This window comes from Chenopodium quinoa, unplaced genomic scaffold, assembly GCF_001683475.1.
Source record: "Chenopodium quinoa cultivar QQ74 unplaced genomic scaffold, ASM168347v1, whole genome shotgun sequence".
NCBI classification, from domain to species: domain Eukaryota; kingdom Viridiplantae; phylum Streptophyta; class Magnoliopsida; order Caryophyllales; family Amaranthaceae; genus Chenopodium; species Chenopodium quinoa.
The window spans coordinates 6,922,218-6,932,095 of NW_018743252.1; positions in this window are offsets into that span (position 1 = coordinate 6,922,218).

A 9,878-nucleotide genomic window follows, 5' to 3' on the forward strand; every position below is an offset into this window, starting at 1 on the left:
AACTAATCATACTACTTATGATTGTCCAACTTTTATTTGATATTCTAAGAGTATATTGATCTAATAATATACAGACTAGCCAGATTGCTTTTAATCTAATCACCTAAACTTATTATACTTGCCTAACTTATGTGCACTTGACTTACACTACCTGAAATTAATCAAACTCAAACATTAGCTAGCAAAAACTCACTAGCAGCTTCCTCAGCTAATAAATCTTCTACACTATATCCTTTGAAACCCAAAATTCAATCTTATTTACATGTAGAACTAATCAATAATAACAAAGATAGATATGTTACATATATAGCTGAAACATAGCAAGAGGAAACAAAAGAAAGAGCAACCACCAACAAAGAAGAGCAAGGGGCAGCGAATAAAGAAGCAAAAGAAGCCCTTTGGAGGAAAGCATATCATCTCAGTCAGACTACATCACAGCATAAGAAAAGAACATTACTACTTCTCTTCACTTCTTCCTTCTAAAGTCTTTTATTAACAATTTGTATCATACCTTGCTTCAAAGATTTGTAATAATATTCTGAAATCACATTAATTATTAATTAAGGTATCAATCATGTAGTTCAAGTATCAACCACTGTGATTTGAGGAGGACCTATGTTCTAGAATTAATTCTGGAATGTCATCATGCTTAATATATAGTGATTTTACTACCAGTAATTTACATCTTTGAATTTAATTTAACAATATTATTTTGCTTCTAATACCAACCATTAATATAACCTATGTTAATTACCATAGGTTAGAACTAATACAAGTTCATATATCCTGTAACAAATGCACCAAGTAGATTCACAAAAATATTTAATAATAATATACTTCCATTATAAAATCAATAGATTACAACATCATCACCCATTACAAAACATTCCTAACATTCAATCACCTCAGCATCCTAGATTTACCCTAAATTCTGATCCAGATAAACCCCCAAAACAGCTACCCCTATCTTCTTCGGCATAATCTTTAATTTATACCAAATACCAACAACAACCACAAAAAAAAAAAAAAAAAAAAAAAAAAAAAAACCAACAACTTAAATAGCCAGAAATTACCACGTTAAAGACAATTAAATCAAATACTGGACAACCTAATCAGCTCCAAACCTTGGCTTCTTGACATTGGAATTGGTAGCAACCATGGAGCGAATTTCAGTTAACGCTTCCTTTTTAGGGCTTTGATTGCTGCTTCTTCTTCCTCCTCCAGCTCTTTCATGGCTTCTTTTCCCTTTACCTCAAGCTCTTTCAAGTAAACCTTCAAACGTCGCCGCACCCACAGACAGTAGCCGAAGTCCAAACGCTATCATCCTCAACGGTCAGGTCAATAATTTCATCTGCCACTTTTTAGGGAAAGAACGCTCACTGAAAAGAAGCAAAAATCTTGACTATGTAAAAAAGAGTTGCAAACAGAGTAGAAGAAAGAAGGGAAAGTGATTTTTCTTCTTTAAAAATGAATAAAAAATTGATTAAATATAGCCTATTATTCTTTTAACATATTCAATTACTTTAAAATTTATTTCTAAAAAACAAAGTTTATACCTACAGTATTTGGAAACAAATTCCTCCTTAAAAAAAAAAAAAAAAAAAAGCTTGCCACTACTTTTAACATCAAAGGAATTCCTAAATACACTTAATTAAAAAAAGCCACATGATAATTAAATTTAAATATACTTAGAATTTGCTTAAAGATAATAGTTACGCATTTTATCAAATATGTTACCTGTTTTGGGGTTTTTTGAGATGTCCTGCGGGAGAGTTATAACACCGAGACTGACCTCCAGCTGCCTGTACCTGCAAAACAATAGAGACTCCCAAGGGTGAGAGTTCTGCCTCCGACGATCAAGTTAGAACGTGTTTAAGGAGTATAGTGCGGAAAGTAATAACCCCTCCTGAGTCAAGAGGGTTCTGAAATGAAAATTGCTCAGTAACCCCTCCTGAGTCAGGAGGGTTCTGCAATGAAGATTGCTCAGTTACCCCTCCTGAGTCAGGAGGGTTTTGCAATGAAGATTGCTCAATTTTTGGGTTGATTGAATGTGTATTCAATGTATGTTGTGTTAGTTGTCTTATAAATGAGGATGGTTCCTCTATTTATAGAGAGGGAGATCAATCACCTTCTAGGGTTTGGTGACACGTGTCAGCAGGCTATTGGGACACATGTTGCGTTAACAGTGGTCCGTTTGTTAGGGGTATTTTACCCTCAAACATTAGCCCCTCGGAAGGAGTAGTCTCTCTTTTTTAAGAGGGATTGCTCCTTTCGAATACGGGACCGCTTAAGCCTCTTCGATCGGCATCTGTCTAGTTCAATTGGGGAGAGATTTGATTGACTTGGAAAATTTGATACCTTGAATGGTATGACATTTTTCGAGTTAATCAAATCATAATAATGATTGCCGCTGAACTAGACGGATGTCGACGATTATAGCTTTTAGCCCCACTATGCTGATAGCCCCAGCCTAGGCGGACTGTCGACCATCAAGTGGAGGATTTCATGCAATATATGGTCGTTGGCCTATATTTGATCATTTAGGCCAAGGGGCGCTTGTTTGATCATTCGAGTGCATAACCGTCGGGGATGCTTTAAGCAACGCTGGTTATGACCAAGATTTCATGTGCCGCCTGTACTATCTGGTAGCACAGGCGGCTGTTATTTTTCTGTGGGGAGTACTGGTTGTATTACCTTAAGGTAAAGCCTGGGGGTACCGCATTGCAAAAAATACCGGTTGTACTATTTTACAGTGAAAATTGGTTGTATCTTGTTTACAATGGATCATTCAAACAGCCGTGAGGTATCTTTAACCTTGGGGCCGGTTAAAGCCGTTTGAGTTATGACCGCTAGAACAATGTACCACCCGGAAAGGAGATGTTCTCTGCGACAAATTCACCCGTATGGGCGTCGCCGGACGCCTGTTGGGACAGACGGATTGTTTAATTTTTTATCATCCGGCCTTTGACCTTCGCTTGATCATTCTGGCCATTGGCCTCAATAGGATCATCCGGCCATTGGCCTTCGCTTGATCGCCAGAACAATGTACCACCCGGAAGGGAGATGTTCTCTTCGACGAATTCACCCGTATGGGCGTCGCCGGACGCCTGCTGGGGCAGACGGATTGTTTTATTTTTGATCATCCGGCCTTTGGCCTTCACTTGATCATTCCGTCCATAGGCCTCAATAGGATCATCCGGCCATTGGCCTTCGCTTGATCGCTAGAACAATGTACCACCCGGAAGGGAGATGTTCTCTTCGACGAATTCACCCGTATGGGCGTCGCCGGACGCCTGCTGGGGCAGACGGATTGTTTTAAATTTTGCCGCCGGCACATTACACATGCAATGGTTCTACTTAAGCCTGCTTAACATACTTTTTAGACCTCTTCCGATCGGTATGCTGCCTTTAAGGGAGGTTAGAACCAATATCAAATGTTTTCGAAAAACCAAGTAAAAAGCGGTATTGAAAACCAAGAAAGGATGCACACAATACTCATACAGAGTTTGTTAGAATGGTACCTTCCGGTAGAGGATGCCAGCATGCTTGACGGCATTGAAATGCCTCCTGCTAACTCATGATACAAGGCTCTTCAAATGGTGACAGGCGGCCATGAAATGCCTCCTGGGTTAGTTTTGAATTCAAGTGCCAGGAGCGCTGTCAACCCATATACATGCAGCAAGGCTCAAGGCAACATACACTCGGAGAAAATAGCAATAATTTGTTGAGGTACCCTGGCATTCTTCTGAAGCTTTACTTGATGATACCCCAGATTTGAGTAGCTAGACTTCCACCCATATAAACAAACGGTTTTATTGAAGTACGATCATGCCGCTTTAGTGTGCGATTACAGGCGGTTGGAATGGTGAGACTCAGGCGTCCTTCATCCAACCTTTCCTTGGTTCGACTTGGTGAATACTTATGCGGGCAACCCATACAGGAGGCAAGATGTATACAGGAGGCAAGGTGTATACAGGAGGCAATGCTTCAAACCCTACAAACGCAAAAAAGCTTCCAGCCCCACACTTCTCATGAGGTTGTATTGACCTTTGTACATACAACCGGCCTTCTTTTTTTTTTTTTTTTTTTTTAATCATAATAATGATGAACAACACTTGTTACAAACACAAGGCTTGTTACAATCAGGAGGCTTTGCTTGATAGCTTCGCACCACAGCCGGTTTCAATGGTGTACCAAAAGTATCACCCAACCGGTCAGTTCATGGCTCACATAGAATACATACAGTCGGTTCCGCAAAGATGCATACAGCCGGCTCTCTCATAATAATGATTAATCATTTATATAATGAGTTTGATAAACCATTATTCCAATAAAAAATAATGATTACCAAACCTCCTTTGCAGCTTGCAATCATGCTTTCATTCCCACACACAACCGACAATAATGCCGGCTGCTCTTCACAATGTGAGCTAGCTTGCCCATCCGGCAATCAAGAAGCTCCTCATGCTAGCAAACTCACAAAAGCTCACACAAACACAGCCGGCTATAAGGTTGCAGCCGGATGTATCACAAGCTCGCTGCTACGCTGAACCTCTCATGCGCACTAAGAGCTACTTGTATATGCAAGGAGGTGCTTTACTGGCTGCTGCAAACAAGCTGAGCAGCCGCCTACCAGTTTAATGGCAGGGATTTATTTTATAGCCTTGAACAACCGGATCATTCATGGCTGTTTGGTCTATGCACAGCCGGCATAGGGCCCTTGTTTGATGTTGGCTTGTTAGATGCGCTCTTTAGCCGGATGCCACGTTGCTAGCTGGGCGTAGTAGAACATGAACCCACAGCCGTATAAGTGTCGCTTGGGTATGCTGGGCTGGGCCTTTCATTGGTTCAGTCAGCCAATTACACAAGTAATACAACCGGTGCCTTTTTTTTTTTTTTTTTTTTTTTAGTGATTTGAAAAATTATTATTTTAATCAAATCATTACACCAATCATAATAATGTTTTGATAATTCATTATTATAATCAAATAATTATTTTGATAACAATAATGATTTGATAAATCTTTATTTTAATCAAATCATTATTTTAATCAAACTTCAGCATGCCTGCTGGGAATTGTAGCAATGAGACTTTGCTCATGCATATACAACCGTATAATTGCCGCTTGTTCCCATTTGAACACAAGTAGGTGAGTAAAGAAGATGGATGAGGCACAAGCACATTTAATTCGAACTACTCATGGCCTAGCTTGCATTCATACAGCCGGTTTAAGCATACACAGCCGGTCTAAGTATTGGGGTAACAAAGGTGCCGGCTGTGCAGCTGATCATTGACATTCTCAATGCCGCATGCCCCTATTGCAAATAGCATCTAGCAGCTTGTTCACCCACAGCCGGTGGCAATTAAGGTTGACCTATGGCTCACTCAAAGTGCTTGGCCATATAGCTTTTATCATGAGGCTGGCTGCTCAATGTGGCTTAACAGCCGGTAAAAAACCGAGATGCTCATGCTGCTTATCCCCCATACACGCACCCGGAGGAGGTGGCTGGCTAGTTGCTCATTTTTTGTTCGCAACTCATTCGGAAATTTCAAGGCTCATTTCCCATATACACAGCCGGCAATAGTGCCGTGTGTATAGCTAGGCTTGTGTATGGCTGCTGCTTCCTAGCCATGTACATCACTGCCGTATATATGCCGCTTGCTTTCATACTAATACCAACCGGACCTCTTCGCAAGCTACACAGCCGGTGCTAAGGCCGGTTGTATGGCTTGGGCTGGGGGCATCACCACATTGAAGCTTTAGTTCATGTGTTCATTACTTGGGAGCTCATTGCCGGCTACTCTTCACAATGTGAGCTGGCTTGCCTATGACCATCCGGCATTTCGAGAAGCACCCCATGCTAGCAAACTCGAAGGCTCACACAAGCACAAGCGGTTTTGAAGATGCAGCCTTTATAGTGCTTTGCCGCATGGGTTGTGCTTATGCAAGGGTGAACCTTTGTTGCAATGGTGAGTACAGAAGATGGTCGAGGCGAATGCAGTGCATTCGGGCTACCCATAGCTAGCTCGTGGGCTGCCACATGAACGTACTCATGTATAGGCTCCTTTACGAGGCACACACGGCCAAGTTACAAGCTGTTGATACAAAGCATACGCAGCCGGAAGCGATGCCTAGTGCCGGCTGTATGCTTTTGGAGTAATGAGCCATTCAACTTGCATTTGGAGCTTGACATTAGGCGGCCGAAAGTCCACCCTAGTACTTATGTAGACGCTTGCCTTGCTTAAGCTGACTACGGCATTGAGTTACATACACCCAGGCAGCTTTTACAAGCGTGTTGCATGCGCCACTTGTTAGGATGTCACTAGGCTTATCTAGCATATATACAGCCGGAATGATGGAGCCTATGCTCACAAGACCTAAACATGCGGCAGTCTACACACTGGCGGCTGTACATGCGTGAATGAGGCAGGTGGCTGCCCTCATGTTTGCCGCCTGACCCATGTCTCTTTGTAAGTAAAACAAGGGCCTTAATTCGTAGCACCGTATGGGGTATCATTGCCATATGAGAATCAGCGTGTGCTGACTTTGCATACACACAGCCGGTGCTAAGCCGCTTGTAAGGCTTGGGCTGGGGGCATCAAAGAATACACTTATGCCCATGAGCCTTCTGGACTTGCTGCAGCTTATGCCCAGCCGAATATGGCTGGCTTTGAGCCGGATTGCTGCCTGAGCATAGCTTAGTTTCATATTACTCATGCTTGGTGATGCTCATTTGCATGTTACCCAACCGGTGACCATTTGTGCCGCTTGTGAGTGAAGTAGTGCCGGTTGGATTGTGGCTGCTCTAATGATAGCCGCTTGACCCCTGCTGTTATGGTCGTGGACATATAGGGGGTTTTGAGAGTCGAGGACATTGGTGACGAAGCACCGGCTGGATGGGCATACGGGTGATGCAAACGTAGAAGCGCTTGACTAGAGCCATGCTTTGGTTTTATCTGGCTGGGTGATGGGTGCAAACCACCGCTTGTCTCTTGTTGTTTGAAGCTATCGAGTGTCGTCTAGCCCCTACAAACACCCTGCTTATTTCACTCGGCATTAGTGCCGGTTGGGTGGTTTGAGCACAGAGCATCTGAGCAGCTCTAGCATTCACCGTCGGCTTAGCTTGCATGCACCTTTGTCGTGTGTGATAATGTCGTTTGCCTATGAGAGGTGCTTGTTGGCTGCTTGGCTGTGTGCGTGAGTTGCTTGGCCGAAAGTAAGCAGCCATGCTCACACAGGCAGCTCGCTAGAACATTGAGCTGCATACACAACGCAACAATCTAAAGAATGCATGGTAGCCATGCACTACTCATGAAATGAGTATAAAAATATACATGAGGGCTCCACCATTGTATAATTATATACATAGTGGGAGTTTGGCAGCCGGACCCTTGTAAATTTTTTATTTTTTTTTTTATTATATATATATATATATTTTTTTTTTTTTTTGATAATCATAATAATGATTAATCAATAATCATAATAATGATATGATTACATGTATTGCTAACAAGCTTGTCGCTGACCCTTGACAGTTGGTCATATGACGCTTATAACACTTGACACTCGGCCGTATGACGCCTCCTGAGTCAGGAGGGTTTTGTATGACGCCTCCTGTACTAGACAGTCGGCCTCACGACGCCTGAGAGACTTGACCGCCTGTATGATAGGCTTACACCAGAGCCTGAGGACGACTGAATTTAGCAGCCCCTGCTCACACGCACCGCCGCTCATCGAGGCCGCCTGTATATAGCCTGCTGTGTCAACACGCCGGCTGATTGAGAGGCTGTCTGGGGCATGAAAAGGTGTCGGCTGCATGCATGGCTGTCCACACGGCATGTATGGCTTGCTGAAGCACATTGTACCGAATGAATTCTGAGGGCTAGAAGGGACGGGCAGGCCGCCTGACTAACCCCCTCGGTTTGATTGTGAATGCCTCATTTGAGACATTCTAGAAGCGGTCTGGGTAGGGCGGCTTTTAAGCCGGCTCAGACATTTAGGACAGGAAGGAGGCACTCGGTTTTTGAACTCAACCGTAGGCCGCCTCCTGTCAAGAGGTGGTACAGACTTGTGAAGTCATCTCAGTGGTACTCTCCCCACAGACGGCGCCAAATGTTTCGGGGTTTTTTGAGATGTCCTGCGGTACAACACCGAGACTGACCTCCAGCTGCCTGTACCTGCAAAACAACGGAGACTCCCAAGGATGGGAGTTCCGCCTCCGACGATTAAGTTAGAACATGTTTGAAGAGTATAGTGCGGAAAGTAATAACCCCTCCTGAGTCAGGAGGGTTCTGCAATGAAGATTGCTCAGTTACCCCTCCTGACTCAAGGTTCTGCAATGAAGATTGCTCAGTTTTTGGGTTGATTGAATGTGTATTCAATGTATGTTGTGTTAGTTGTCTTATAAATGAGGATGGTTCCTCTATTTATAGAGAGGGAGATCAATCACCTTCTAGGGTTTGGTGACACGTGTCAGCAGGCTATTGGGACACATGTTGCGTTAACAGTGGTCCGTTTGTTAGGGGTATTTTACCCCCAAACATTACCCTTATTACTTAAGTACCTAGGCCTAATAATTACTTAAATACCTAAGCCTTATTGATTAAGTACCTAAGCCTAGGCATTTTAATTTTAATGAAAGCCAAAAATCATTCACTATTTAATAGTTTCATACTTATTAGTACATAGGCATAACAATTACACAAGCACAATTTGAAGTTACCCTTAAGAATTTGTGCAAATGATGAGAAAACTTACCAATTGATGCAAAAAATAAGTAGCCACTAAACCACAACAAATCACGAAATCATACAACCAAACCAAAAACACGGAGAACTATCGCGCGAGAGGATGACTAGTTATGTGAAAAGAAGCTAAGCCTTGACTGTTCCTATTCCTCATCAAGCATCAAGGATGGTGAAGAAAATGTAGGGTACTAAAGATATGCTAGTTCAGACTACAAATCGGGATGATAACTTAAGAAAGGGAAATTTTTTCAATACATTAAAGGTGATTATGAGAAAGTGGGATGGAGAAGAGTAATATGTAATTATGTAATAAGCCCTAGGAGTTGCATTATTTAGATGTGTATTTTGAACAGATTACTACCGAAAATAGCCAGAGGAAATGAGGTCGGGGATCGAGTGTGATGCTACATGTTGCTTGTCTTCTAACACGCCATGGATAAATGTGTAGAGCATATGTTCTTCAACTTCAGTTTTGCTACCACGGTTTGGTTCAGAGTAGTGCAATAGGCATATATAAATATAGCATGCTTCAAAGTGTTAATGAGGAATTGCAGATAGCTATTAGAAAGGCTATAATGACAACGTATACAACACGGTTTTTGTAGAATTTATGTGTAATCTATGGTTCAAAGAAATGCAAAGATTTGTAGCAGTTAGTACAAAACACTAATTCACTCTACTGATATGGTATAATAAATATGACAAAGTATACTCTGTACATTAATAACTTGGACTATCTTCTTTAGTTGTTTATACATACAGAACAGCGTTTTAGTGCTTGCCTGTCTTATTATCTCAGTACTTGCCCGTCTTATTGTCTCATTTTAAGCTACGCAACCCTTAAGCTTGGAGTTTTCATTCCAATCTCTTAGTAGGGTACGAGAGCTCAACATTGAATGATTAGTGTAGAAGCACAAAAATTATTGAATGATGTGTTCTGTATCAAGCTTTTATACTTGAATCCCCCCTTATATGAACGACAGGGTCACAAGCTTATTGGAGTGGTTTAAAAAGGCACCAGAGGTGTTTTCCATGTATGGTCAGCAAGTATAAATCCATACATATTGAAATGGTTTGGGAAATTCTTGAATTGGGCTCAACCCAGGACTCAGTAGTAAAAGATGGTAAG